This window comes from Ostrea edulis, chromosome 8 (assembly GCF_947568905.1).
Source record: "Ostrea edulis chromosome 8, xbOstEdul1.1, whole genome shotgun sequence".
Lineage (NCBI taxonomy): Eukaryota > Metazoa > Mollusca > Bivalvia > Ostreida > Ostreidae > Ostrea > Ostrea edulis.
In genome coordinates this window covers 6,061,280-6,078,609 of record NC_079171.1, presented here as the reverse complement: position 1 = coordinate 6,078,609, position 17,330 = coordinate 6,061,280, and the positions used below count along the sequence as shown (strand labels likewise).

Here is a 17,330-nt window from a genome sequence, read left to right as displayed (position 1 = left end):
ATGCTAGTACATATCAGTTATAAAGATCTGAGAATGTTGTGCACGTGCACGTACGTGCATGCACGTGCTGATAAGTAATTTGACCATCTCGATACATTACAAGTCTTACCATATGAGTACAAGAGAAGTTTCACAACTGTTCAATGAAAATCGAGAAATTAACAACTCAAAACTACAAAGACCGAGATCAATGCACGTGCATACATGTGCGCGTGAGTACCACACAACAATTTTGTTGATGCTATTCAATAGACATTTGAACAATATACTTACTATATCAATTTGGTATCGATCGCTTCACTCTTAAGAAAGTTATTGGGATTTCAAAATCGTCCAATCACAATTAAGCGCACGTGCATGCGCGTGCAGGGAAGTGATTTTGAGACTATTAATAAATTGACAGGCCCAAAACATACCTGCAACCTAATTTTCAAACCTATTCATTGCAATCTCAAAATGTTATAGATCAATACTCAAATTTAGACGTCAAAAATTACAATGCACGCGCATTCACGCGCACACGATTTTGATAATGGAAAATTTGTTGACACCATTTCATAGACATTCATATCATAGATCCTCAGGGTAAATTTGAATTCATTTCCGTTTTTAATTCAATAGTTATAACCATTTTAGTACCCGAAAAATGAAAGAAAAGATATGCACGTGCATACACGGGCACCTGAGTATGACTCGGCATCAATGTTGATGTCATTCAATAGACATTTGATAGATATACTTACAGTATAAATTTCATATTGTTTCCATCTTTTATAAGAAAGTTATGGCGATTTGAAAATCGTCCAATCAGAATTTAGCACACGTGCATGCACGTGCCGGATGGTAATTATGACTGTACACTTTTGTTAAGAATATCAAGATACATATACAGTACACGTTTGAAATGATTTTGACAAAAAACAAAAAAGTTATGGTCATTGAAAGAATTGAACCTTCAAATGTCAATGTGCGTGCGTGCGCATGCGCATTTTCAATTTTTTTAACACAGATTTGTAGATATTTATAATCTTTACCTATCCTGTAAATATCATCAAATTGTCTTAATTTACATGAAAGTTATAAATGGTTTTGTATTATCCAATCAAATTGAAGCACACGTGCATACGCGTGCAGAATTGAAATTTTGACTATGTGAAACGGTTAAGGGTCTCAAGTTTTACCTGCAATATAAATATCAAACGATTTCATTGAAAAATAAAAAAGTTAGACGCATTCCAAAATTTGTAAACAAAAAATCCAATGCACGTGCATGCACATGCATGCATTTTCAGACAAAATGATGTTCGTTCCGCACATCTACAAAGAGTATTCTATCATCCTAAAAAGGTTTCGTCTTGATCCCTTCAGTAGTTTCTGAGAACACTCGTGGACAAAAAAGGGTGACAAGAATAAAGAAAGAATAATAATAATAATAACTAGAAACTCATTACTAGTAATGAGTAGGTCTTCCGTTAGACCACTTCCGGTAAAGAGCTTTCTGTTCCTACGAAAACCATTTAAATATATCAGAAAATGTGCCTTAACAATGAATGAGAAATATATTATCGAATTTTTTACTCATTTCTCGTAACTTCCGGTGATGACCGGAAGTACTTTTATGATGCGTTTTCCTCTAAATGACAGCGACTCTTTACTGTCTATATTCCCTGAAAATTTCACGTCTCTATCTGAAAGAGTTCTCAACAAAAACAAGTAGACTAAAGAAAGAGAAAGTAGTAGGTTACTACCGACCGGAAGTCAATTTTGAAAAACAAAATGATCCACACTCTAGAAGTTGATACTTTTATTATGACATGTGAAAATCATATGAAAGACTTCAAATATATGCGAGATTTATGGTGACAAAGAGATGAAAAGTAAAAAGGTATTTTATCAAGAAACCGGAAGTAGTTGTTTTGACTACCAACGGAGTCAATATTCTTTTGACACTTTCAAAGAGACTTAATAAACTAGTATAGGTTTCAATTTACAAGAAAAAGTTTGAAATTTGCGATTCTTTCAATCACTTCCGGTGACGACAGGAAGTGACGGTCGACATGTTCAACCCTCTACTGCACGACTGCAAACGGAGATTTATAATTCCTGAATAATTGATGAACCTATATTTTACCTTTTCCAAGAAAAATGCTGGACAAAATTCCTTTTGAGAAACAAAAAATCGCCCATATTTTCCGACCGGAAGTGAATTTTGTAAAAACAAAAATAGTTATAGGAAGGTCCTTTCATAAGACATTATTCCTGAAAATTTCAAGAAAATCTATCCACCATCTCTGAGAAATCACTCGAAGAAATCGGAAAATCGACATTTTTCAAATACTTCCGGTATAGACCGGAAGTGACGGACGAAAAAATTGAATGTATGTGTACAATGGACTAATGTCAGTTGATCAACTCTACAAGTTTCAAGCGTCTATCTATATTCATTATTGAGAAACTGAAAAAACTAGGTTTGAATATGTCCACCCCATATCTCACGACCGGAAGTGAATTTTACAAAACTATTTAAATTTACACTAGACATTTATAATGTCTATAACATATGTAAAATTCAAATCATTAACTTGTTTTATGACCGAGATTTATGGCACTGAAAAATGAGAGAATGAATAGTTTTTCTTTCATATAACCGGAAGTTGGAGATTAAACTTCCGGTGGGGTCAATAGTTTTTGAGAATTAGAACGAGACCTAATAAACCGATATAGGTTTCAATTTAAAAGAAAAAAGTTTGAAATTTATGATTTATTAATCACTTCCGGTGACGACCGGAAGTGACGGCCGACATTCTTACCCCCCTACTGCACCCCTACAAAGTGAGATCTATTAACTCTGAAATTTTGGTGACTCTATCTTTTACTGTTTCTGAGAAAAACGATTGACAACGAAAACAGCTCATAAGCCGTATTTGCCGACCGGAAGTGAATTTTACAAAAATATTTGACGTTACTTTAGACATTTATAGTGACTATAATATATGTAAAACTCAACTCATTATCTAGTTTCATGACCGAGATTTATGGCACTGAAAAATGAGAGAATGAATAGTCTTTCTTTGATACAACCGGAAGTTGGAGATTCCACTTCCGGTGGGGTCAACATTTTTTGAGAATTAGAACGAGATATAGTAAACCAAAGTAGGTTTCAATTTGAAAGAAAAAAGTTTGAAATCGATGATTTATTTGATCACTTCCGGTGACGACCGGAAGTGACGGCGACAAAAAATATTACGTGCATGCACCATAGAGAAAATAAATCTATCATCCCTGAAAGTTTCATTCGATTATCTTTAATGGTTTTCAAGTTTACCCCCGGACAAAGTTTCTTTCAAAAACCGGAAAATCGGACGTATCTGACGAACGGAAGTGAATTTTGAAAAAATGAAAAAAATGCCTCGAGGTACCATCGTTCCCTATAACCTGTGAAAGTTTCAGGAAAATCCATCCAACGGTCTCGGAGACGAAAGGGAAAAAATAATAATAATAATAATAATAATAATAATAAACAGTAGAATCACTAGAAGGTCTTCCGTTGGAAACGGAAGACCTTAACTAGTACTTATTGTAACGGGGACCGTTACAGATGTTCCCCAAACATTCCCCCATTTAGCAAGCGGTGCCATTTATTTCAGTACAAGTGGTTTTGACCATGGCAAACTGTCTAGCATGTGAATATATAACTATTTCATAACGTTCAGTCCATTTCATGCTAGTACATATCAGTTATAAAGATCTGAGAATTTTGTGCACGTGCACGTACGTGCATGCACGTGCTGATAAGTAATTTGACCATCTCGATACATTACAAGTCTTACTATATGAGTACAAGAGAAGTTTCACAACAGTTCAATGAAAATCGAGAAATTAACAACAACTCAAAACTACAAAGACCGAAATCAATGCACGTGCATACACGTGCGCGTGAATACCACACAACAATTTTGTTGATGCTATTCAATAGACATTTGAACAATATATTTACTATATGAATTTGGTATCGATCGCTTCACTCTTAAGAAAGTTATTGGGATTTCAAAATCGTCCAATCACAATTAAGTGCATGTGCATGCGCGTGCAGGGAAGTGATTTTGAGACTATTAATAAATTGACAGGCCCAAAACATACCTGCAACCTAATTTTCAAACCTATTCATTGCAATCTCAAAATGTTATAGACCAATACTCAAATTTAGACGTCAAAAATTACAATGCATGCGCATTCACGCGCACGCGATTTTGATAATGGAAAATTTGTTGACACCATTTCACAGACATTCATATCATAGATCCTCAGGGTAAATTTGAATTCATTTCAGTTTTTAATTCAATAGTTATGAGCATTTTAGTACCCGAAAAATGAAAGAAAAGCTATGCACGTGCATACACGGGCACGTGAGTATGACTCAGCATCAATGTTGATGTCATTCAATAGACATTTGATAGATATACTTACAGTATAAATTTCATAGTGTTTCCATCATTTATAAGAAAGTTATGGCGATTTGAAACTCGTCCAATCACAATTTAGCACACGTGCATGCACGTGCCGGATGGTAATTATGACTGTATACTTTTGTTAAGAATATCAAGATACATATACAAGACAAGTTTGAAAAGATTTTGACAAAAAACAAAAAAGTTATGGTCATTGATAGAATTGAACGTTCAAATGTCAATGCGCGTGCGTGCGCATGCGCATGTTCAATTTATTTAACATAGATTTGTAGATATTTATAATCTTTACCTATCCTGTAAATATCATCAAATTGTCTTAATTTACATGAAAGTTATAAATGGTTTTGTTTTATCCAATCAAATTGAAGCACATGAGCATGCGCGTACAGAATTGAAATTTTGACGATGTGAAACGGTTAAGGGTCTCAAGTTATACCTGCAATATAAATATCAAACGATTTCATTGAAAAATAAAAAAGTTAGACGCATTCCAAAGTTTGTAAACAAAAAATCCAATGCACATGCATGCATTTTCAGACAAAATGACGTTCGTTCCGCACATCTACAAAGAGTATTCTATCATCCTAAAAAGGTTTCGTCTTGATCCCTTCAGTAGTTTCTGAGAACACTCGTGGACAAAAAAGGGTGACAAGAATAAAGAAAGAATAATAATAATAACTAGATGCGATCTCGTTGCGAGCAACGAGTGGGTCTTCCATCCAATTTTAGATGTGATGAGATAAGAATTTGACTGAGATTTTCGTTCATAAATAATGATACAAATATATTGTCTAGACGTACAATTTAGCTTCGGTAATGTTGTACAAATATTGATCATTTAAGTGTTATAAATTAAAGACTCTCTGCCCCTCTCGGCCACTAATTAAAGGGGTCAGCCTTAAAGTTAATAATGTTATTTACTGCGATACAAATTCGACTGATCAGGCGAGTCATGTCGCCCGGAGGCCTATTTTTTTTTTATGTCATTCTAGATATATCTAGCAGAACTGAACAAATTTTGTTCTACATGTCTTATCAAAATTTTCTTTTGAAAAAAATTATTGATTGCGACATTTATCAGACTGTTAAGGCGTGTCATAAGGCCCGTGGGCCTTTTTCTTGATATCGTTTGAAAGATCTTGCAAAACTGAACAACTTTTGTTCTACATGTCTTATCAAAAGATTCTCGAGAAAAAAGTTAGTAATTGTGACACTAATCAAACTGTTCAGGCGAGCCATGAGGCCCGTTCGCCTTTTTCATGATGTTGTTCGAAAGATCTTGCAAAACTGAACAACTTTTGTTCTATATGTCTTATTAAAAGTTTCTTGACAAAAATGTTATAGATTGCAACAATAACCCAACTGTTCAGGTGAGCCATGAGACTCGCAGGCCTATTTCTTAACATCGTTAGTTAACGCTTGCGAAACTGAACAACTTTTGTTCTACATGTCTTATCAAAAGTTTCTCGAGAAAAAAGTTATTGATTGTGAAACTAATCAAACTCTCCAGGCGAGCCATGAGACCCGTTCGACTTTTTCATGATGTTGTTCGAAAAATCTTTCAAAACTGAACAACGTTTGTTCTAGATGTCTTATTAAAAGTTTTTTGACAAAAATGTTATAGACTGCAACAATAACCCAACTGTTCAGGTGAGCCATGAGACCCGCAGGCCTATTTCTTAAGATCGTTAGTTAACGCTTGCGAAACTGAACAACTTTTCTTCTACATGTCTTGTCAAAAGTTTCTCCAGAAAAAAGTTATTAATGTTATTAATTGTGATACAAATTCGACTGTTCAGGCGAGCCATGACGCCCGCAGGCCTATTTTTTTATATCATTAGATAGATCATGCAAACCTGAACAACTTTTATTCTACATGTCTTATCAAAAGTTTCGTGAGAAAAAAGTTAATCATTGTAACAGAACTTCAATGGTTCAGGCGAGACATGAGGCCCATGGGCCCATTTCTTGATATGGCACGAAAGATCTCAATAAACTGTACAACTTTTGTTATATATGTCTAAACAAAATATTTACGAGTAAAAAGTTCTGATTTAAAACGTGGAAAAAAATTGGGCACTTTTCTAAACTCCATTTTCGACCCCTACCGAGCTTCCATACTAGGCACTTCCGGAAATTTTGAAAACCCAGGTGCACAACTACAACATGTCGTCTAACATCACTGAAAATTTCAGCACTCTAACTTATGTCGTTTTTGAGTTTTTGTCTGGACAAAATGGTCATCTGAAAATCGATAAAAGGGGGATAACTTCTAACAGGAAGTGATTTTTCAAAAATTGAAACGGCGGTACAAACTTCAAATGGCAACGCATCAACCCTGAAATTTTGAAGTAAATCGATCCAGCCATCTCCGAGAAATCTTCTGCACAAAAATCGGTAAGGAGAAAAAAAAAGAATAATAATAATAATAAAAAAGAAAAGTGAAAAATCAACAATAGAATAATAGAAGGGTCTTCCGCTGAAGACGGAAGACCCTAATAACTAGTACTTATTGTAACGGGGACCGTTACAGATGTTCCCCAAACATTCCCCCATTTAGTAAGTGGTGACATTTATTTCAGTACAAGTTGTTTTGACCATTGCAAACTGTGTAGCATGTGAATATATGTGAATAACTATCTTGTAACGATCAGTCCATTTCATACTAGTTCAAATCAGCTATAAAGATCTGAGAGTTTTGTGCATGTGCACGTACGTGCATGCACGTGCATATAAATAATTCGACCATCTCGATACATTAGAAGTCTTACTATATCAGTACAAGAGAAGTTTCACAACTGTTCAATGAAAAACGAGAAATTAACGGCAACTCAAAACTACAAAGACCGAAATTAATGCACGTGCACACACGTGCGCATGAGTACCACACAAGAATTTTGTTGATGCTATTCAATAGACATTTGAACAATATACTTACTATATCAATTTGGTATCGATCACTTCACTCATAAGAAAGTTATTGGGATTTCAAAATCGTCCAATCAGAATTAAGCGCACGTGCATGTGCGTGCAGGGAAGTGATTTTGAGACTATTAATAAATTGAGAGGCCCAAAACATACCTGCAACCTAACTTTCAAACCTATTCATTGCAATCCCAAAATGTTATAGACCAATACTTAAATTTAGACGTCAAAAATTACAATGCACGCGCATTCACGCACACGCGATTTTGATAATGGAAAATTTGTTGACATCATTTCATAGACATTCATATCATAGATCATCAGGGTAAATTTGAATTCATTTCAGTATTTAATTCAATAGTTATGACCATTTTAGTACCCGAAAAATGAAAGAAAAGCTATGCACGTGCATACACGCGCACGTGAGTATGACTCAACATCAATGTTGATGTCATTCAATAGACATTTGATAGATATACTTACAGTATCAATTTCATATTGTTTCCATCATTTATAAGAAAGTTATGGCGATTTGAAAATCGTCCAATCACAATTTAGCACACGTGCATGCACGTGCCGGATGGTAATTATGACTATACACTTTTGTTAAGAATATCAAGATACATATACAATACAAGTTTGAAAAGATTTTGACAAAAAACAAAAAAGTTATGGTCATTGAAAGAATTGAACCTTCAAAAGACAATGCACGTGCGTGCGCATGCGCGTTTGCAATTTTTATTATATCGGTCTGTAGATATTTTGCATGTTTACCTATCCTGTATATATCATTAAATTTCCTTAATTGGTATGAATGTTATAAACGGTTTTGTATTATCCAATCAAATTGAAGCACACGTGCATGCGCGTGCAGAATTGAAATTTTGACGATGCCAAACAGTTAAGGGTCTCAAGTTATACATGCAATATAAATATCAAACGATTTCATTGAAAAATAAAAAAGTTAGACGGATTCCAAAATTTGTAAACAAAAAATACAATGTACGTGCATGCACATGCATGCATTTTCAGACAAAATGACGTTCGTTCCGCACATCTACATAGAGTATTCTATCATCCTAAAAAGGTTTCATCTTGATCCCTTCAGTAGTTTCTGAGAACACTCGTGGACAAAAAAGTGTGACAAGAATAAAGAAAGAATAATAATAATAATAATAATAATAATAAGAAACAGAGTAAAACCAATATGTTCCCAAACTTTGTTTGGGGAACATAATACCGAGCGAAGCTCGGACGGGCCGAAGGCCCGTCCGCGAAGCAAGGCTCTAAAGGTAACACGTATGTAAAAGAAAAAAGTCAAAATCAGCAAAAGAAAAGAGATAATCTCTATATACGTTCAGTGAAATTTTCGTGATCCATATGGGCGCCGCCATTTATTTTTTCATTACCTGCTTCAACAGTTATTCGTGTTTTATTTTGAATGCCAATAATATAAGTCTCTAACGTGCAATTCGTAATTTAAGCACTCATTTTGTTCAAAGTGAATAGTATAATTATCATTGTAACAGGTTTTAGCAAATAAATACATATAAAACCGTAATACGACTAAATAGATGAACGAGTTCATGAGTTTCTGTGAATACGATAAAATTACGGTTACTTTTTTACCATTTTGAATTTATTGGTTAAATTTGTTTAGTTTTAACGGCCTTTTTCATTGCATACGGAATGTATTATTGTTGTTTATAATTGTTTGCTTTGAAAAAGAGAAAAAAAGTCGAGGCTAAATGTGACGTCAAAATGCACAGTTTACGTCGCCTTGCGTTTTTTTTCCCGCGTTCAATGAATAGGCGGATCATGTAAAACTGTTGTCCCCATATAAACTCCTTTAATATTGAGATGTTACTGGGTGTTTAGGGCAAGGAAATTTCATTCAAAATATATTTTTTTAAATGAATCACAATCTACCGTACTTAACGGAATTATGATTACCATTCGGGACACGGAGTTACGTACATGCTTCGCTCGGTCCAACGGTCACACCGTATACATATTACCGAGCGAAGCTCGGACGGGCCTTCGGCCCGTCCGCGAAGCAAGGCTCTAAAGGTAACACGTATGTAAAAGAAAAAAGTCAAATTCAGCCAAAGAAAAAGAGATAATCTCTATATACGTTCACTGAAATTTTCGTGATCCATATGGGCGCCGCCATTTATTTTTTCATTACCTGCTTCAACAGTTATTCGTAATTTATTTTGAATGGCAATAATAGAAGACTCTGACGTGCAATTCGTAATTTAAACACTCAGGTTGTTCAAAGTAAATAGTATAATTATCATTATAACAGGTTTTAGCAAATAATTACATATAAAACCGTAATACGACTAAATAGATGAACGAGTTCCCGAGTTTCTTTGAATAAGAATATACGATAAAATTACGGTTACTTTTTTACCATTTTGAATTTATTGGTTAATTTTGTTTAGTTTTATAACGGCCTTTTTCGTTGCATACGGAATGTATTATTGTTGTAAAAATAATTGTTTGCTTTGAAAAAGAGAAAAAAGTCGAGGCTAAATGTGACGTCACAATGCACAGTTTACGTCGCCTTGCGTTTTATTTCCCGCGCTCAATGGATAGGCGGATCCTGTAAAACTGTTCTCCCCATATAAACCCCTTTAATATTGAGATCTTACTGGGTTATCAACGCAAGGAAAATTTCATTAAAAATATATTTTTTTAAATGAATCATAATCTACCGTACTTAACGGAATTATGATTACCACTTGGGACACTCCAATGACCCACTATCAAACTTCCCGTCTCCTGCTCAGTCAGCCATATTTGAAATACTGCGTCTGAAACTGTGACGTCACGGGTATTCTATTTATCTCGCTTCTGTTTCTTTCTATTAGGATATGGTACATGCGCGAGTGCTATCGAAAATTAGTCTATTTTTAAATGTATGCGCACACATCAGATTCCGAAAGAACACAAAATGTCGAGCCCAGTGGTATGAAATTAAGTCTGATCGTGCGAGAAAATTTTTATCTACGGTAATTTAAATTCGAATCAGTTGACTTCCGCTAGTTTTTTCAGTTCAAATCGTGATAAAGAATATATATTTGCAGAATTTTATTGCTCATTAATGGAATTTTGTTGAATAAAACGATAATTTTTTCATGGTTATAGAGGATACGTAGATTCTTTTGGTATTTTTTTTGTGGGGGTACACGTTCGTATTACAGGTTACACTTTGACTGAAAATCATAAGTCTGGCACAGAAAAATGACATAATAAAGTAATGTGCTGAATATTTTAACAACATGAGGAACAATACAAATTAATCTCATAAACACATTGCCCCCAGCTGCGCAGACGACTGTAAAAATTGTTAATACACGAAATATCACATATATGAACAAGATCCCTTATTGCTCAGAACTGCACTGCCAGCATTCACTGAGGAAGTAGGAGGGGGGGGGGGGATATATATATATATTGTATAGTGTAATAAATTTTCTCTCCCTCTCTTATATCATTAGCTCACACATGTACACACTCAAATATATATATATATATAGATCTATATAATATATAAAACAGAAATAGTACACATAAATTATTATATATAGACTATATAATATATATTATATATATATATATATATATAGAAAATACTGCACTAAAACCAACATGCAACACTCAGAGATCAGTATATTAAATATGATATATGGTATAAAAAGTCAAATTAGTATATATACTCAATTGACTTTGATATTTCTAATATATATCTCTCTGTGTGTGTATGTATAACATCAAAAGTTGATATAGTATACTCATTTGACTTTGATGTTCCCATTATTTTAAAGATATATATATATATATCAAGTCAATTTAGTATACTCGATTGACTTTGATATATCTATTGTTATTATTATTGTGTGTGTATATATACAATATACATATATATATACAAATATATATAATACACATATATATCTGTATATATATTAGGGCTGGGTATCGTTTGGAAAATTTCGATACGATACGCATTGCAATACAGAGAGACGATATGCGATACGTATTGACGATACAATATAAGTAGATTTACACTTAATTTTGAGGATTAAAATGATTAAATAATAATAAAAATAAAGCTTCACGTATTCTTTTTGTTTCATTTGCATATAGTGTTAGCTTGAATTAATCTATCATAAAACAATTGTGCATGAAATTATTATCTATTTGCTTTTATCAATATTGTTAACATATTTTTTCTCTTCATGAAAACAAGGGCATATTCACACTCTCTGGCTTTAAACAAACCCTAATTGCTGATACAATATCTCCCGCTCTAAGTCTAAGGCAGCAGAGGAAATTATTTTCAGGATGAATATTCACAAATGAATTATAACTTTATTTATTTGTTCATATATTTCTTCATACAAAAATTGCGACTGCAGATCACTTTCGACTCTGATCACTACATACATCATTCATCGATAGATTTCTCGCCATTTTTCTGACAGTAAACTTTATGATGTCATCGCAAATATGTTGCTAAATTACTTGTACCACCAGAGCTTACGACCTCTGTTCCACAAACGTTACACTTTGGTTTTTTCAAGCTACAAATATGTAATATTTGAAAACTAAGACCACGGTATCGTCACCACGAGCACACTTTCGACACGTTTGCGTTGTATGCTGTCATGGAGCAAATGATATTTAGACAGTTCGTTCGTATATTTTCAATTTATTTGTTAACTCGTTCATGAAATCTCGCTGTAAGATACGTTAAAACCACTCTTAATATACCAAACGATACGGGACTCGCTGTATCGGTTATCGTATCGCTCAAAAATATCGATGTATATCGATAATCGATATATTGATCCAGCCCTAATATATATGATATCAAAAGTCGATTTAGTGTACTCAATCGACTTCAATATTCCCATTATTTTAAGTTATTACCTTGAAAATATGTCTTAAAGGGATACCTGTTTTTTCTTCCCCCTTTTATCTTCAAATTTTGTTTTTTACCTAGTGTATTTTCATTATGCTATACATGACCAGACCTGGGGTCAATTACTTTAAAATGTAACGCATTAAATTACAATTACATTGGAATTTTCACCTTTACAATTACTGTTACTTTCATTCATATAAGTAATTAATTAAATTACAATTACTTTGGTAAAGTAATGAATTACATTACACATTACAATGCAAAAAAAAAAAAAATACAAAGAAAATTCATGAACACAAATTATTTGAAATTAACTTTTAAATCAGATTGTGATTAAGTATAAATGACCATTGACTGAACACATTAAAAGAATGTTTTTATTTGAAAGAATGTATTTTTTTTTTTTTAAATAAATGGGGGGTATCCACATTTCAGATGCCTGTGGTAGCTGCTGCATGCAGTATAACATTCTGCATGTATACCCTCTAAATATTGGAGAAAAGTTGCATATACATCTAATTTGAAAAGTATGTGAATACTACTTATCTTTCACCATACATCTTGATGACTGAATTTCAAGTTCATATAAATTTTCTAAAGAATCTTATATTTATAATTTTAAAAGTTGTGTCCGGAGGAAAAAGTTTTCATCAAGATATTTGGTAAAAGATGAGAGTTGTCTGTACTTCTCATTTGAGTCTGAGCACACATATATAAATAATATATAGGTGGTTTGAGACCAAGATGGACATTTAAATGTTGTAAATCAGTGTGTTCATATGCATACACTTAAAATAATCCTTGTTTATAATGGAAAGTATTGTTGCATATATACATACTAATTTGCTACATTGTGTAAAAACAAATAATGAAAAGGACAAAATCTATTCAAAACTTTATTTTTTCTACAGAAATGGAGCATGAATTAAAGTTAAAGTGTATGTGTAGGCTCTGTGGAGTGAAAATTCCCATTAATTCCAAGTCTCATCCCAAAGAAAACTTCAAAGCTGCAATCACCTCCCTTTATTATATTGACATTGACAGTGACTCTGTGAACATTCATCCTCCTGAAATTTGTACAGCATGTAGACTACGACTCACACGACATTTTCTACAACAAAAAAAGTAAATATAAGAACAGATATCAAATGTAAATCCCCTCTGCATATAGACTAGATACAGCTACATCTATGCATGTTCATTTTCATGAATTCTTGCACATTATTACACTTATAATTTGTGACACTGTATTACACAATCTCCTCTAAAACTAATATATCATCAATAAGTTTTAAAATAATCGTCAAATACAGCTTACCTTGTCTGTAGAGGGCTCGAGAGAATAGCGCGCGGCTATAGCGAAAGTAGGGCTCGACGTTCTTGCAACCGGAAATACGGTAAAGGTTATTGCCCCTACGCACGAGTTATCGTTCTTTGCAGGAGACGGCTTATATAACGGAAGTTTGATAGTGATGACCATTACATGCTTCGCTCGGTCCAACGGTCACACCGTATACATATTAATAATAATAATAATAAACAGAGTAAAACCAATATGTTCCCAAACTTTGTTTGGGGAACATAATAAGAAACAGAGTAAAACCAATATGTTCCCAAACTTCGTTTGGGGAACATAATTAGGCCTACCGTTAAGAGGGAGCCATTTCCTTCGTGCTTTCGGTTTTGATTCTACGAACATGACCGACTTCTCTGTCTTCAGCAGTGACGTGACTTCCCGTGTGTTTTTAAAAAAAGAATATAAGAGCTGTGAGCCTAATCGATGGCTATTTTTAGTGCAGAATTTATGCAATTTAATTTTGTATGCTCATTTGAAAGAGGTTATAATTCAAACGCAACCAAGGTTAGACCATCGCTCATTCTATCTTTCGGTGCGCATTACGAAAATAACAAAATGACGGGTGTTGCTAAAACGCGGAACGGAAGACGGAACGGAATGGAATTAAGAATTCGAATGATTAAATTAATGTAGATAAGATAACGCCAAAAAATCGGGGGGGGGGGGGGGGGGGGATGTTTCATTTTGATTAAAATCAAGAATTTGGGTATTACAGGCGATACATCAACTATTATCCTAAAATTTTGCATCATGAAAGATGAATATTACGAACAGTGATCAATCTCATAAATCCTATAAAATAATTTAAAAGTTAAACGTTTGTATAAGAATTTACAATGTGTTTTACAAGAGTTTTCAAAGTACTGCAAATTAGCGAGTAGCGACACCTATAGGTAGAGAATAAAAAGACCTCACACCCCCCCCCCCCCCCCCCCCCCCCCGTGGCAAAACGTCATTAACGCACATATACATGTATTTACACATAGTACTCAGGGGCGGATCCAAGAATTGCAGTTACGGGGGGGGGGCGCCACTTTATGAGGCAGGGGGTCTGAGGGCCGCCTTGAGGCCCCCAGTGGGTCCAAGATGAAGCCCTGGTGGGTCCCAGGGGGCTAAGACCCCGGAGGCTCCTGGATTTTATAGAGCTTGAAATATGTCTCCTATTTAGTCATTTGTACTATTTTCTAAATTTTAAGGGTTTTTTTGAAAAAAGGAAGTTCTCCCAAGAAATTAAAAGATGTTGTCATTTACTTTTCCGGAAGTGGAAGAAATCAATGCTTCTTTTATCGTTTAGTACATTTTTCTAAACAAGATACCACAATTTACCTTAAATTTGAAAATTGAAGGGGGGGGGGGGCTCCGGCGCCCCATAAATCTGCCGCTGATACTGTGAATATGTGTACTTACAACAGGGAGTGTGATATGTAAAATACAACGATAATCCATAATCGTATTAAGTCAACGAGTTAAAAAACAATTTGTGTCGATTTATAATTTTTTGGCCACAGCACTCCAATCCTAAATAGGAAGGATTTCTGGCAGTTCATTTCTAAACTAAATATACTTGTATATCTTAATTAAAACATGTAGATTAATAATGAGATGACTTTTAATTCCATTCAAGCATAAATTCTGTGTTAGCCTTTTAGCTATATCAGTGATATATTATGAAATAAAACTTTTAATTCCTCTTACTATGGGTCGTAAACTTTACCCTAGTTAACATTGGTTCTGTTTCAATCTTTCTTTCCCACTGTATCTCTTCAGTTTCAACACTAATCCGCAGGATATCGGTAAATGTACGAACTTCCACAATCAATTCATCCCAAATGAGACAAACCTTTTTTCCACACCAGAGTCGTTCGCATAAAATTTGATGTGATACTTAAATGTATATTGTACCAGGTGTAGAACTAAATCCAAATTCAGTTATCTTATACTTATCTATAGTTCGATGAAAAACACGTTCGATTTAAAAGGGCTATGTTTGGGGGAAATTGTTCAAAAAATCATTTTATCTTTTGCAATGTTGTTCTCATGGGGGGAGGGGGGGGTACTTTTATTCATTGGATAGACTCATAAAATCTTTCCTTAAGGTAATAAATTAATAGAATTTGAAAGGGGTTCAATTATAATTCGGGGGAGAAAATGACAAAGCCGGGAAAAAGGATGGTACCAACAGGCGTTTCCTTAATATTTGTATTAAAACTTACTATGCAAAATATTGAGCAAGCGCCTGTTGGTACATTCATCCACAAAATCAACCGTTTTAAAATACATATTAGATAATAATGCATTAGTTAAAAGTATGACGTATTAATATGGAATGGTGGATTCTGAGGATAATTTCATGTTCTCTCTGTAATTTCTGCTTCCCTTGTTTATAATAAACATTTTGATATTACATAATGCTGACCTCCCCAAAACATTATTACACACATTATTTTCCGTTTTCCATTCCGTTTTGTTTTCCGTTCCGCGTTTTAGTAAAGATACCCACAAATAACCAAATATCACGGAAGCACGTGTACGGGAAATGCTGCATTACATGCTAAGATCAATTCTATGTAAAAATCAAAGAAATCAGATAGGGTCTGGCCACTCAATGTCACAGATTTCTTTGATTTTCACAGTATTAACTTTACTTGCACCATCTTACATAATTTCAACCCCACCACCGAATTTCTACCATCCGTTGCCATGGAAACCGACAGCAGTCTATGAGGGCTAATTGAACTGCAAAATTCAGCCCGTTTTGCCCATGTTTTGTCCTTGTGGTATGTAAAAAATTGAAAAAGACAACTAATTTTCTCCATAAATCTCGATTCCCCATAACATTCCCTCCTTATTTATGATATCTATATCCACCTATGGTAAAGAGTGTCTTACTGACCGCTGTACCAATGTATTATAATTTGGCACTTTGCCAAAAAGTGATTTTTTGTTGGATTTCATTGATGAATTTAGATAATTTGGAAAATACATACAGCATAATCAACTGCCATCAAAGGATGTCCATATCAAAGACTCTTAATATATATAAAAAGATTAATGGTGAAACGTAGTGCAATTGATCTGTAGTAGCATGAAAACTGTAGATTTGGGCATTTTGCCGAAACGGATTTTTTGTTGGATTTCGTTGATGAATTTAGATAATTTGGAAAATACATACAGCATAATCAACTGTCATCAAAGGGTGTCCATATCAAAGACTCCTAATTTATATAAAAAGATTAATGGTGAAATGTTAACATTCTTCTTACAATGCAGTTTAAATGAGTCGGGGGATCCCCTCAATATTTTAAATTTAGAGAAAAACCAAATATATTGTGCACAAGGATACGTGATGTAAACAAATTAACTGTCACCACAGGCGCTTGGGTTCAGAACACCATCACCCACCCCCCCCCCCCCCCCCCCCTTTCTGAATAAGCTACGTGAGTTAATTTAATTATTTTGAGTTTTCAGGGGCGGATCCAGGAATTCTGGTGGGGGTGGAAGTTTTTTCAGAGGCAGGGGGTCAGTTGGGGGGGGGGGGGGGGGGGGGCTCCTGAATTTTAGTGATTTTAAGAATAAAATTTAACCATGTAATTAGCCTTCATAGGTGAAGTTACATCCCTCTTACAAACAGAAGCACACCTTT

General features: G+C 34.3%; 1 protein-coding gene across 3 annotated transcripts in view; it reads right to left on the bottom strand.

The window, feature by feature from the left end:
- Positions 1 to 17,330, bottom strand: part of LOC125661140 (sterile alpha motif domain-containing protein 9-like) — a 223,972-nt gene that overhangs the window by 39,469 nt on the left and 167,173 nt on the right. For 2 of the 3 annotated variants that reach the window (XM_056148027.1, XM_056148028.1), the window contains exon 1: positions 13,978 to 14,222. The exons of the other annotated variant lie outside the window; for it this stretch is intronic. The gene's annotated coding sequence lies outside the window, so the exon portion shown is untranslated. Of the gene's footprint in view, positions 1 to 13,977; positions 14,223 to 17,330 lie in introns of those variants that run through there. 3 annotated transcript variants of the gene reach the window in all.